A 14707-nucleotide genomic window follows, 5' to 3' on the forward strand; every position below is an offset into this window, starting at 1 on the left:
TGCACAGAAAATACCTCCCTTCAAAGCTCTCAAATTGTCAGTAAAGAAGAGGACCCATCAACTCAATCAACACCTGCTTTACTGATTCCTGCTCTAAGTAAATCCCTTCCATTCCCTAAAGTAGTATTGCTTTTGCTCAAAGCTAAACTTAGCCACCCAAGCTTCTCAGAGGGACTTCTACAACTAGCAGCTTGTGATACCATCGCCTAGAAGAGCGAGTCCTACATCAGACAGTCTTTACAGAGCACTGGATTAGGTATGTGTGGAGCCAAGATCCTCTAAGCTGGAACACTTCTAGAACTTTCTAAGGATGCCTGTTGTAAGAGCAGTGAGCATACTGGCTCTTGTTTTGTCTTTTGACATTGGCCTTAAACTCACTATGAAAGTCCAGGCTAGTTTCAAACTCATGGTAATCCTCTTGGCCTTAGCCTTCTAAATGCTGGCATTATAGGTATGTTTGGCTACCAGTGGATCTTTTGCTACTGATACCAGCTTTCCCAAAGAAGTACCTATGATGAGCTCTGCTTGGAAATTGGACAAATATCAAGGCTGTTTTGTGGCAAATGACCTGAGCCATATGGGTACTAACTGGGCAGGTGCTCTGCTTATAAGATTGGCTTTTCTTTTGCCCACATATAAAGAAATGTGGCTTCTAAGAAGGAAATATTCCATGTACCATTAAAGACCTCCAACTCAGGCATGCTAGCTAGCTATGGTAGTGCCCATCTACAGTTCTGTCACTTGGGAGTCAGATGTAGATGGGTAAGTCTGAGGCCAGCAAGGTCTACACAATGAGTTCTAGGCCACCCACTGCTGGCTACACACAGTCAGACCTTTTCTCAAATCATCTGATAGGAGAATAAAACCCCACAGTTTACATTTTCTTTAATTGGTGATTCTTCTACCTGAGAGCCTTTTAAGAAAAGCTTAAGTGTATGTATGCAAACAACTTTACATTTTGTCCTACAGAGGGCAACCAGGGCACTTCTCTTCTGCATCAGAGCTCTCACACCTACGCCCACTGGAATGAAAAAAGCCACTCAGAGAAGTCCAGACAGGGCTCCATGAAATTCACACTCAGAGTCTCATCTGCCATTAGTCTTGCTTTGGGAGCCCATGCCCATTTGCCCATACTTAGAGAATAAGAGGAGAATCTATCCTGTTTCGCCTTTTCCCTTTCTAATCTCCTAGACTGAATGAAAGGTCAGAACGGTGTATCTCCGTGGCAAAATACCTGTTTAACGTGTGCACCATCCCTGACTCTATCCCAGCACCAAAACTAAAGCTGTAATGGGACACCTGGGAGTGTATACTTTTACAACATCATACTTGAGTGCATCTTCTCACACAAACTGAATCCATGAACAGCCTGCCTTCTGCAGGCAAAACTGTGGCCATGTAATAGGTGAAGAAAAGAAAAGATTGTTTAACAGAAAAAATTTAAACTTGATCTTAACTAGACAGCCCAGACAATCTCTGTCTCAGTCTCCTAGACACTGGGATTATGGGTCTGTTGCACAACACCAGCATTGAAAACCAATGAGATGCATTTAGTAAATGATGATATCGTGAGATGTACCTTTGCTCGTTGTCTCCTTTTCCTGGCTTACAACATTTAAAACTCTTAGACATAATCAATGTCCTTTGATACAGGAATTAATTGATTTGATGTCCACACAGCTTCAATATGGGAAACACCAAGGTTAGATATTTAGCCCACTTCCCAATCTCAGAGGAGCTGAGTACTAAGCTGATCTTCTGTGGCCAATGAGGTTAGAAGAATGCTTATACAGTGAGGCTTCCATAAAAACTCGAAGGGCAGAGTTTGAGGAAGATACCGTAGGTTAGCCCACCCAGAGGAGGATACTGTAGGTTAGCCCACCCAGAGAATGCTGAGACTCTGCGCCGTCCCCCCTCCCTCCCTCCCTCCCTCCCTCCCTCTCTCCCTCCCTCCTTCCCTCCCTCCCTCCCCACACAGCTCTTCACTCTAACATCCACCCTCTTCTTTGCAATGCCATTTATAACATGACAGTACAATTCAGCAGTGGTACACAGAAGTGTTATTACAGTAAAGAAAAGTATTTCCTAGAAATCTGTGACTCAATCTAGCAAACTCATTCAAACCCAGGGAGATGGTGCAAGGAACCCTGCTTTATGTCTGGTGGGCCAGGAGCCCTTGTGTGAAACAACCTAACTTGTGACTTAGGCAGTGCCGCAGGACTGATCCCATCTGACGCCATTGGAGTAGGTTGTTTTGCATGTATACATGTTCACAGATGTGTTCAGCCTCAGAACAGATAGTAGGAGAAACCAAGTCTACTTATCTCAATAGCCAGTCAGCAATGGTTATCTATCTTAACAGATTCGCCCATCACAATGTACCCCCACACACATACACACACCAGATATTCATAGAACAAAGAGGGCATTATAAGTTCTTCTGTTATACTCATCCACCAGGGCTGCATACAAACCACTGAGGAGTTCTGCCAGAAGCATAGATAGACACCACAGATTTCTTTGGAATCAAGCAAAGGTGGTTGACTGCCCCCAGGGTTCCAGGATGGGTAGCAAAGCATAAGGAAGAAAGAAGAGCCAAATGTCACCATCGTAATCTGTTAACATCAGACTTGAACCCAGACTCTGCCATTGCCACCGTGGGGCCACTGGGGCTTAACATCGTCTCTTTCCATAACAGGATGGCTCTCCTACCATGCACACTGACCACCTGAAAGTCCTAACAGCTGAAGGAGATAACACCTCAGCATCAAGTGCTGAGGGCAGCTGATATGGCCTTGGGAGTTGGCGGCTCTTTTGTGGCTCCTCCAGCTGCCTAGCACAGAGCAGATGTGCCCTGATACCAGACCCCAGAAGGATCTGCTGCTGTTACAAGGGACAGAAGAAAGAGACATAAGTGTTTTCCAAGAGCCTCTGGCCTGGGGTAGAGGGTGCTTTGTGAGTTTAGTTGGAACTGGGTTTCTGAGAGCTTATATATACTGACTTCCTATTCCCCAAAAGGCGGATAGGATCCCTCAATTTTTGTCATTAAAAACTGATAAATCAAAAGGTAAATGTGACTCTCATGGTGAATGTTGCTTAGATCAATAAGGGAGCATTGCATTGGGATCTTCATTGTACTCAGACCTGAAGCTGGACAAGGGGAATATTCATATTAGTCTCTAGACACTTGTTTGAAACCCCAGTAGGCAGAGAGTTTAGGTGGAGCAAGCCATGCGAGCTTCCCCATCCCCCCACCCCCACCCCCAGAAATTCTGATTCCTTCAGCCTGGTGTCACTGTGTCTTTGACTTTAATAACCACATCCTGGTGAGTCAGATGCAGGAGATCCTGAGATGAGACCACCATTGAGAAACACTGGACTGTGACATGGGTCCTGTCCTACAGCAGGCTGCAACCTAAATGGGGTACCAGAAAACACACAGGTCTAGGTAGTGCCCGAGGGTCACAGGCATTCATCAAAAGGGTTTCCGTAGTTGTCTGAGAACTCAGGCAGAACTTATAAATGAGAGCCTGGGTTCTGGAGGGCAAGCCTGGTCCATAGGTAACCCCGAGCAAATGTCTTCAGCAGGTTTGTGATTCATGATGGCCCACTGTACACAGTAGACATATAGGGGGCAGAGATAGGGGCTAGGATAGGAACCAGACAGGAAGGACACTCTCCCCAGGGACAGTCATAACCTGGTTTCTCCAAATCACACCCAGTCTACAGTGCCACTCTGCAGAACTCATGCGGTTTCCTGCTCCTTATCATTTAACATTTTGCTAGAGAGAGAAAATGCTGTTATGAAACCCAAATAATGTGCCACTCTGAGGCAGACAGCCAGCTGCTAACAAGAATGACATGTGACCATCATTCTAACTGCTGCTCACAGCTCAGCTTTCAGGAAGGAGATGTTTAGTTAGAAAGAAAAACCAGAACCTCCTTCTCAATGGACAACAAAGATTTGAGGCTCCATGGAGTGAAAGGGCTTCTACTCAGACAGTCTGTCACACAGTGATAAAAATCTGGGACCTCAATAGAAAGAGAGAGAGAAAAAAAAGAAGGACAAGAATTTAGAAGACCCTTGCTTTGTTTATTTTAATAGAAAATTCATGAAACACTCCCTTATTAATGTCACAAGGGAATTAAATTATTAACCACCAAGTCTGAAAGTCCTGCTTCGCCGAAAGACAATAGAGATGAGTCCCTTGGGGACTGGACCTTCTCTTCTACACTTGCACATAGGCTGACCTCCCTAACTCCCTGCAAATGATAGTTTGCCCCAGGCACACAATGAATTCCACCAGGGAGAATGGGAGACCACGGTTACATAACTGTACCAGAAGACATGGAGTTTTCAATCTGCAGGAGGCCAGGGAGATCAATAGGGTCCATGCACTTTTACAGGCCAGTCATAGCAAGTACTATGCTCTCCCAATGCCCTCCACCATAGGTGGAGACAAGCTCCGATCTGAGGATTGCTTCCAGGAATAAAGCCAAAAAGACATCCCGAGGAACCTATATTGTTTTAGTATATAGTTTGTATCTTTTAAAAATATGTATTTAAAGCTTGGAATTTTTAGACTGTAACTCGGGCCAAGGTTGTCACTCAGGGGACCAAGAACACCAATAAACAGAATGACCAAAGTCTACATTCTACGGCCAGGATGGTCGCTATATTTCACAACAACATATTATAAATTTTAGAGGAAAATGGAAGGGAGAACCAAAAGGTTGCCAACATGAGAACAGACCAAAAGTTATGAAGAAAATTCTAACTACCCTGATCACAAATCACACACTGTATACTTCTTTCAACTGACCACACTGTACCCCACGTTTACAAGTTACACAGGAAGCACTTGTTGAATGCGGTCTGGAAACTACTGATGATAGCTCTCTACCTTGCCTGCTCCAGTGCTGCTTACAGTATTGTATTAGGGTATCACCAGATAAGTAGACCTCCTCTGTATGACTCATTAATCCCTTATGAGTTTGGCTAAAATAGGACCTACAGACCACACACATTATTTATTGTTTGTGTGTAGAGTTGGGTGGTCACCTGCATTTTTGTTGTTGCTATTATTTGTTTGGTTGGTTTGATGTTTGTTTGTTTTTTTCATTTTCCCTACCTACAAGGGTCTTACCCTGAAGTCTTATTGCTTGAGCTATGGAGGAAAAAATAGCTATGCATCTTACTCACTCAAATATCCTAGCACATATGTAAATACTCCACAAGAAATCTAAATAAATGCAAATACCAACCCCGAAGGGATGACTTACCCCAAACCATTCCTGCTTCAAGCTCATCCGTGCAGGCTGAAGTCCACTCTGTTTTTCTCAGGGTCTACTGTAACCCTACTGTAGCTGTTTCAACACAGATCCTTTCATTCTGTTCCAGGATGCTGCAATCTAACAAAACCAAACAGCAAGTCAGAGTGGAAAATGCCACTTCAAGCAGTTGGTGATGATGCAGGGGAAATCCCTGGGTGTTCTCAATGTCTATCTTATATGTCAAACAAGCTTGTCAGCCACCTGAACAAAGCTATCACACATCCTCTCTACAGTGGTACCCTAAAATACTGGAAAGAAAGAGAGAGAGAGAGAGAGAGAGAGAGAGAGAGAGAAGAAGAAGAGGAGGAGGAGGAGGAGGAGGAGGAGGAGGAGGAGGAGGAGGAGGAGGAGGAGGAGGAGGAGGAGGAGGAGAGGAGAGGAGAGGAGAGGAGAGGAGAGAGCGAGAGAGAGAAAGAAAGACAGACAGACAGACAGAAAGAAAGAAAGAAAGAAAGAAAGAAAGAAAGAAAGAAAGAAAGAAAGAAAGACAGAAAGAAAGACAGAAAGGAAGGAAGGAAGGAAGGAAGGAAGGAAAAGAAGAGAAGAGAAGAGAAAAGAGGAGAGGAGGAGGGAGGGGAAAGGAGAGAGAAAGAGAGAGAGAGAGAGAAAGAAAGAAAGACAGACAGACAGAAAGAAAGAAAGAAAGAAAGAAAGAAAGAAAGAAAGAAAGAAAGAAAAGAGAAGAGAAAAGAGGAGAGGAGGAGGGAGGGGAAAGGAGAGAGAGAGAGAGAGAGAAAGAAGCAAACCATGTTGGTGAAGCTAGTATTTTTCAATAGGCATGTGCTTGCAAAATACCAAGTTTATCAACTGAATGAAGTAAAGACTCTTGACCTCTGAATAACTAAATATAATAACTTCTAGGTATCAAGGGTAGAAAGCAGAAGAAGTTTTTTGTTTTGTTTTGTTTTTTAAAAATCACGCATTCAGCCTGTTACAGTCTGAGACTGCTGTGTGTGATGTTGTACACCTATAATCCCAGCCTTCAGGAGGGAGAGGCAGGAGGCTCAGGAGTTCAAGGCCAGCGTAGGCTACACAGAGGGCTTCTGTGTTTAAAAATGCCTTCCTCTCAGGTCTAACTATCCTGAAATGTTTAGAAAGGAACAAAATAAGTTAATCTGGCTACTTTCTTGGCTCTTTGTCATGAAAACATTTTCAAGACTACCTTATTGCTTGAGCTATGGGGGGGAAATGGCTATGCATCTTATTCACAAAAAAGGTCCCAGCACACCCAATAAATACTCCACATGAAATTAAAAACATATAAAAGCCAACTCCAGTGGGGTGACTTAACCCAAACCATTCGTGATTTCAAACTCACTCACGTTTGAATGAGCATCTGTCTGATTGATGAGCAAATATATTATTTAGTATGGAGCATTTAGGATAGAACAAAATAAAACAACAGCATGCAAGAGAGAGGAAATTTCCATTTTGCACTACCCATGGCTAGTTGATGCCCCCCTCCCCCCGCCACACACTGCCTGCCCCACCTGCCTCTTGATAAACTTGATAAATACCATCTCCTCCCAGAGAAAGCACTAATTGCTGTACACGGTGGGTATGAAATGAACAGTAACGGCATTCATGACTCCTCACCCAAACTAGGAACTGCTGAGGGGTCCTACACGGGGACCACCTAACGTACAGCCATTCTGGAAAGTTCTTTTCCTTCATAAGCTGTATTTAAAATTCATTCTCCTCAGCTAGGGTTCCAGTTCCCCTTGAACCATGATTAAACCCTATTTTTTTTTTTTTTGACAGTAGCTACTTGAGAGTTTGGAGGTAGACTTCAAAGAAGCTTCCCCCCCCCCCCAGCCCTTTAGATTTTTTTTTTTTTTTTAGCTTTACAGTACGTGTCTCCTATCTAGTTTGAAAACCTGGGGGAAGGTGGACACCCAGTTCTGAGGATGGTGGCTACATCAGACTGTAACTGTAGTTCTGGATGTTTAGAGGAGAGAGCCTGAAGACAGACACTCTGCCCTTCCCCCAACTTTTATACTAAGGTTCAGCCAGCATGGAGCCAGGAATTAGGGCTGAAGTTGACCCCCTAAAGGAAAGACACAAAAGCCAGGCATGGTGATGCATAGCTGCCTTCTATACAATCAAAAGATTACCACAAATTTAAGGCTAGCATAGTCTACGTTGCAAGTTGGGGTGGCCGGGTCTACACAATAAGAAAACAGAAATCTCCCTCAAAACAACAACAGCAAAAAAAAAAAAGAAAACAACAACAACAGAACCCAAGAGAGTCTCAATGACCTGTTATCTTTGGCTCAAATTTGAAAAATGGTCTCTAACACAGAATGAAAGCAAAAGGACCTCAACCTATGTCACCTCCCACGTTTTGGTCTTTGTGCCATGGCTCCCCACAGGCACGCGGTATACATGAAATGAGAGTCTCCCCAGCCCCAGCAGTTAGCAACAGTGTCAACAGATCTGTATTTCATTACCATTATTCTTTTTAGACTATAAGGAGGCAAGGCAATGCTTGGTCACCACGTGTAATGCTAAATAAACTTTAAGAATCTCAGAAGGGCTTCTGAGATAACCAAGAAAGCTACCATCCCAGGATCCACTTCTAAGAGACGTAACCTTTCATGAACACCCAGGTCACTGGGATAACTAACGTTTTTGTTTGTTTTCCTGCATCTGGGTCTCAAGTATTCCTTGAGCTTACTACGTAGCTAAGGGTGACCTTGAACTTCTGATCCTCCTCCCTCCACCTGCCTAGTGTTGGGATTCTAAGTACGCTACCTTGGTCAATCTACGGTGTGCTAAAGGGTAACTAGCATACTGAGCAAACACTCCCAACAACTGAGCTATATCCCCAGCCCATAACTGACTCTTTCAAAGACTTTACAGGCTATTGCTTTAAGGAACAGTCAACTTTTTCTAAGAGGACTCCCAGGGGGAACTGGTTAGATTCATGTGGACAGTTCCAACTGCTGAGAGACAGAAACTGCGGGGTTCTTGGTCAATGCTCAGTCAAGTGAATCAGGCTCAGTGCCGTGCGATGAATGTCCAGTCTGGAAGTGCATCTGACATGAAACAGAAATGTCCTTCTATTTTCTAGAGGCCACGGAAGTGCATCTGACATGAAACAGAAATGTCCTTCTATTTTCTAGAGGCCACGGATGTGCATCTACATGAAACAGAAATGTCCTTCTATTTTCTAGAGGCCACGGAAGTGTATCTGACATGAAACAGAAATGTCCTTCTATTTTCTAGAGGCCACGGAAGTGCATCGACATGAAACAGAAATGTCCTTCTATTTTCTAGAGGCCACGGAAGTGCATCGACATGAAACAGAAATGTCCTTCTATTTTCTAGAGGCCACGGAAGTGCATCGACATGAAACAGAAATGTCCTTCTATTTTCTAGAGGCCACGGAAGTGCATCTGACATGAAACAGAAATGTCCTTCTATTTTCTAGAGGCCACGGAAGTGCATCTGACATGAAACAGAAATGTCCTTCTATTTTCTAGAGGCCACGGAAGTGCATCTGACATGAAACAGAAATGTCCTTCTATTTTCTAAAGGCCATGGATACCCACAGGCGGTGGGGTTATGAGAGCACCTGTCTTTTTCTGAGAAGTTTTCTTGAACTTTCATTAACTTACCCCCTTGACCGGGGTTGGGGGGGCAGTATATAGTAGTAACAGTGACACAAAATAAGATAAGCGTCCAAGTTCAAAGAAAAATGGTCTTGGGAAAGACAGAGTTTGGAGGAGAAAGGAGAGAGGGCCTTTATCTCGAAAGTTTCTAGCCATCATCAAACTTTTTTTTTCTTGAAACTAAAAATAGTGCCTGCTTTCCCCCCTTGTGGCTTCTAACTTTCTACCTAGGTCTTTTAGAGTTGGGCAAGTTCTCTGCCACTTCATTTAAGTTCTACAGCGAATCTCCCACCCTGGAGAGAGCTATACACATCTTAAGGACACAGGAAGTGAATCAGGGTGCTGACTAGACTTTGGGTTGAACTCTTTACGTTAATTGACTCATTTATTTCTTTCACTTTTATTTTATTTTGAGACACAGTCTTGCCTGATAGCCCAGGCTGACCCCTGTCCCCTAACGTAGCCCAGTGTATCTTCCAAGTGCTCGGATTATAGGCATGGAGCACTGCCTTCAGTTCTCTTGGACTTTGAAAGGATATTAAAATCAGTAATGTAATAGAAAGTGGCTTTAAACTAAAGGAGCTCACCAGTATCCTAACGTTTCTATTAATGCACGGAGCTCAATTTTCAGATTTGCCTTTGTCCTTAACAAAGAAATTCATTTCCGGATTATATTGCTGTCACCTGTCTATGAACAAAATCCATTTGTGTGTGGGGAGAGCATGGGGGGTTGGGGTGGTAGGAGGGGACTTTCGCTGGCTGGCAAAGCTATGCATCTGGAGACTGGAGAAGCAGCACTCATGCTATTTACAGGGGAGTGGGGATGGAGTGAGAACACGCATCCAAGGGGACAGCAGTTTCCATTTTTCCTCATCCTAGTGGGGATGGAGTTCAAAAGGATTCATTTTGTGATTCCCAGCTGACCCTCAATTGTATTCACTGTGATGGGTCACAAAAGAAAACCACCAGCTGGACAATGTAGTACTTACTTAAAATTCCAGTAGGGAGGCTGAGGCAGGAGGATTACTGTGATTTCTACTCAGTTCTACCTGGGCTACATAGTGAGCAGTGAGCCAGTTGGGGCTATGTATAGAGTAAGACTTTTATCCAAAGCAACAACAACCAACCTCTGAGAGTCCGTTTAAGCAAAAACTTCATAAGTATTGGCTGAGGGAAAGCTCAATGTTTAGAGTGCATGCTTATAAATGGAGGAGGCCCTGGGCCTCTATGCTCAGCACTGCACATACAAGCAAAAGATGGCTTGGTATTGCTTAGGATGAAACCATAGGCTCTATGCATGCTCTACCTACCACATAGCCACATCCCCAGCTCTAAGATAAAGGAAATCCAGGCTGCTTCCTTCCTCCGTCAGCACTGCCAACAACCAAACCAACAGGCTGGAGTTTAACTTCATTGACCAATTGCTCTTCTCTGCTAGGTGGTGTCACTGTAGATACAAATGAAGGTGCTGGGCACGAAGTTTACTTAGATTATCGCTTGCCCAGCATTCTTTGCTCTATCCCTAGCAACCATCATACAAAACAAAACCAAACACAAATATGGTCAGAGTCCCAGGATTGGAGGAGCTCAGAGAGGAGAGGAGAGGCCCGTCGGTGGGCATGCGTGAGTATGTGACTAGAAGCCATGAGTATGTAAATGGATTTCTAGCATGTGTTCAGATTTCATAGGCACTTGGCGATACTTTTCTGGAGGGTCATAACCAAGGGACGCTATGTCAACACAAGCCAAACACAGTAAACCTTGCCGCTGTGAAACCTGCTTGCCCACCTTGGTCTGGCTGAATAGAATTTTTTTCAACTAAAGTCTTAGTCCACTAAGCAGAATGAATTCCTAATGTATCTGATAAAAATCTCCTAAGATTAACTGTGATTCCTAATTCACGTTGTTTTGCATAGATTTGAATATTCTAGTGCCAAATCTCTACAAATACAACTGTATCCTTTGTGACTTATCTGAGCTCTTAGGAATATCTTCACAATGCAACGATTACACACAGACATCACAGGAAGAAACTAAAGGATTCCTGGCAGAAGCTTTCCTCAGTGGTGAAAGGGCCGCTCACTTAATAACGCTACCGGGAAAGAAGCTCTTCATTTGGAAAGAGAAAAAAAAAAAAACAAAACAACAACAACAACAAAAAACCCCAACTTTATTACATACAGAATGGAAAATAAACTCTCAAGCTGGTATGCTGGCACGGGTCTATAATTCCAGTACTTGAGAAATGGAGACAAGAGGACAAAGAGGCCAATATGGGCTATATAATGCGACTGTGTTTCAAAAAATAAAGTAAGATGCTAGAGAGATGGCTCAGCAGTTAATAGTTCCTCCTGCTCTTTGAGAAGACTGAGTCTAGCTCCCAGTATCCATTTGGGGTCGCTTACAGCTGTCTGTTAACTCCAGCTGTTAGGGATTGAATGTTCTCCTCTGCCCTCCTTTGGTACCCACACAAAACACACACCAAAAAAATATATAAGTAAATATTTAAGTGAAAATTAACTGAATTCTAGATGAACCACAAAACATATATATCCATGCTATCCCAGAGATCCATGCCTGTGATATTTCTTATCTATAAATACATTTCACAAATTAAAGAAAAAAAATAACTTTACAAGCATAAAAATCCTCGCAGGCTACTGCAAAGACATTGAGTTTTACTTTACGGAGGGACGAGAGTAGAGACTTAGGATGGAGTGGTGTGATGCCTTGTCTTATACATTTAAGACCATTCCATCTCTTATGGGACAGACTGTCACAGGGCAAGGTTGAACACAGAGCCATTTACTACAGAGACATGAGAGAGTCTAGGGATGCAGACCTAGAATGCCAACTATTTGGGAAGCTAGGGTTTCTTTTCTTTCTTCTTATGTCACTCCTCACTCTCACTCGAGACCAGGCTGGCCTCACACTCAGAAATCCTCCTGCCTCTGCCTCCCGAGTGCTGGGATTAAAGGTGTACACCACCACTGCCCGGCTTGAAGCTAGGGTTCCTTAATGGGAGCCTGTCTAAAAAGGGTGTGGGGAGGGCTGGCAGTGCAGCTCAGTGAGAGAGCCCTTGCCTAGTACACGCACAATCCTGAGTCTCAAACTGATGGAGTTCTGTATCCATTCACAGAGTCAACTCGACAAGTTGTTTGAGAGGAAGAATCGAAGCTTCCTCCTAGCTCCTGATCTGATCATTGTCTGAGAACGGAGCTGCCTCTAAGCAGGCTGGGAGAGACTACTGGGAGATCAGGAAGACAGTTATACATATTCATGGGCACAGGGTGGGAGACACAAATCACAGCCCTGGCTCTGTCACAGGCAGCCTCCCAGGGGTCTCCAGTGGCTCCACTTTTTGATGTTCACACCTTGCTGACATTTTCCACGAGAGTGCTGATTAGCGTGTGTCCCTTGCCCCCATAGGAGAATGGGGCAAAGGTCATGGGATGTCATTTCCAAGGTGGGGTGCTATGGTGTGTGTCTGAAATAGACTCCATAGATGTGAGTGTTTGCATAGTTTATCGCTATCTGGCCGCGCTGTTGTGCAACCTCAGGACACAGCGTCTAGCTGACAGGTGGAAGATAATCTTATCTGTTATCTAGGATGTGCATGCTTGAAATTTTGACTTTCAGAAGGTGCTGCTAGCTCACCCTTAGCACAAAGGATGAGCCAGTCACACGCATCTCCATCAACCTTCCCCCGACCTCTACATTTCTTAAACAACAGATACAGTTCGTGTCGCTGTCAAAGAAGATGAACGGGAAATCTCTGGCTGTTGGAGAAAATCCTTAACCTGGCACGTCAGGCTCCATTTGCTTTACTGGGCTGGATGTAGAACAGTTTGCAAAGGCTCTGCTATGTGTTCCTCCAGGCTAAGTGTCCTTCTTGACATGTAAAAGATGCTATTTAAACCAGAGTGCTGGACCTGGGAGTTGGCTGGGCCTGTAAAGTAGCTGGCTTGCAAACAGGAAGGCCTGAGTTCAGTCCCATTCCCAGAATCTCTTAAAGCAGCAACATAAACAATCAAACAGAAGGCAGGTACGGCAATGGACGGTAACCCCAGGACTTGGGGGGAAGGCAAGCAGATCCTTAGGGTTCACGGTCACTTGACAAGTGCCACACCAGTGAAAACTCCTGTGTCTCAATGACACTAAAAGCTAGTGAGTGACCCATGGAAAGACGGCCGAGGTTGTTCTGTGGCTTTCACATGCATGTACATACACATGCACGCTCTCGCGCGCACACACACACAAACACACACACACACACACTCCACACACATGTATCTACATGCATATGGTCTCTCTCTCTCTCTCTCTCTCTCTCACACACACACACACACACACACACACACACACTCCCATTTATCAGCAAATGCCCCATTCCAAGACCCCCACTGCATGTGTGAAACTGTACACATTGCCAACACATATGTACAATTCTTATACATCAGCGCACACATGTTGTGTCTTCTTCTCATGCTGTTGCATTTAAGTACTATGATCAAAACCATTTAATGAGGAAAGAGAATAACAGGAACTCTCAGCTCAAGGTTCAGGGAACAGCCTACTTACTATCTTGGGAAAGTCAAGACAGCAGAAGCTCAAAGCAGACGCCACCATGTCCACAGTCAGAGGAAGAACGCAATGAGTGTACATGGCAGCTTAGTTGTCTCTCTTCACTATGACAGTCCAGGATCCCTGTCCGGGGGAATGGTCCTTCCCATAATTAAGATGGGTCTTTCCATATCGATTACCACTATCAAGCTAGTCCCTCTCCAGGGTGCTCAGAAGTCATCTCCCAGGCAGCTCTGCCTTCTGTCAAGTGGACAATTAGCCAGCCAGCACAGGATGGTAATTTGAATTTATGAATTAGGTGCTGTAAGAAATGAGCAATAACTAATAGTGCAACAGAACAGCATGCTATGATAAAGCTGGTTGGAACCTTTGAGATATTTACTTCTGGAATTTTCCATTTAATGCTTCCCCCCCACCCCCCCCCCCCCCCCCCCACACACACACACACACCTCCGTTGACTGAGAGTAGCTGAAGTTACAGAGAGCAGAAGCATGGCAGGGCTGGGGCTGCCATGCTCAGTGGTGAAAGTAGGCGAACATCAAGGGAAGCGACCACCGTGATTTGTTTGGATTTTTCAGAATAATGAGGGGGAAAAAATCCTTCGTTGGCAACAGAGGATTCAGACAACATAGTTTCAGTAGAGAAAGGGAGACCAAGTTGTTTTCAAAGCCTTTGGATTCTACAAAATGCAAAGCCTATTGTCCCTCTCCGTTATTGAAGCCAGTGAATTAAGACATCTCCATTGTTCGATGACACAGACGTATGAAATACAAAAGGGGGAGGCATCCCGTCTGACTTCTGCCTCAATTCAAATCCAGAGTGGTATTGTGTCAGAAGGAAAGCATTTCTGGTTTAAAGGCGCAGACTTCTTACTCTCAGTAGGGTAAAGTCCATCACAAGACAACTAACAGCATAGTTTTGATTCACATTGGCAGAATTCAGCGTCTGTGGAGCTCTGAGCCCATGGGTTCATCCAAGAGAGGACCAATAATAGTCAAGCAGGAACTGAGAGGCTAGCTCAGCGAGTAAAAAGCTCCCCAGGCAAGCATAAGGACCAAGGTTTGATGCCCAGCACCCATCTAATAAACTAGGCATGGTAGCATCCTCTCCTAACTCCAGTGCTGCGGAGGCAGACACAGAAGGATCACTGGAGCTCACAGGTCACCCAACCCAG

General features: G+C 44.4%; 1 protein-coding gene across 17 annotated transcripts in view; it reads right to left on the reverse strand.

The window, feature by feature from the left end:
• Positions 1 to 14707, reverse strand: part of Atxn1 (ataxin 1) — a 415237-nt gene that overhangs the window by 297290 nt on the left and 103240 nt on the right. For 15 of the 17 annotated variants that reach the window (NM_001199304.1, NM_009124.6, NM_001199305.1 and 12 more), the window contains one exon: positions 5284 to 5412. The exons of 1 other annotated variant lie outside the window; for it this stretch is intronic. The gene's annotated coding sequence lies outside the window, so the exon portion shown is untranslated. Of the gene's footprint in view, positions 1 to 2474; positions 2545 to 5283; positions 5413 to 14707 lie in introns of all 17 variants that reach the window. One more of the 17 variants, XM_011244383.3, reaches the window with a different exon arrangement.

This window comes from Mus musculus, chromosome 13 (genome assembly GCF_000001635.26).
Source record: "Mus musculus strain C57BL/6J chromosome 13, GRCm38.p6 C57BL/6J".
Taxonomy (NCBI): Eukaryota; Metazoa; Chordata; class Mammalia; order Rodentia; family Muridae; genus Mus; species Mus musculus.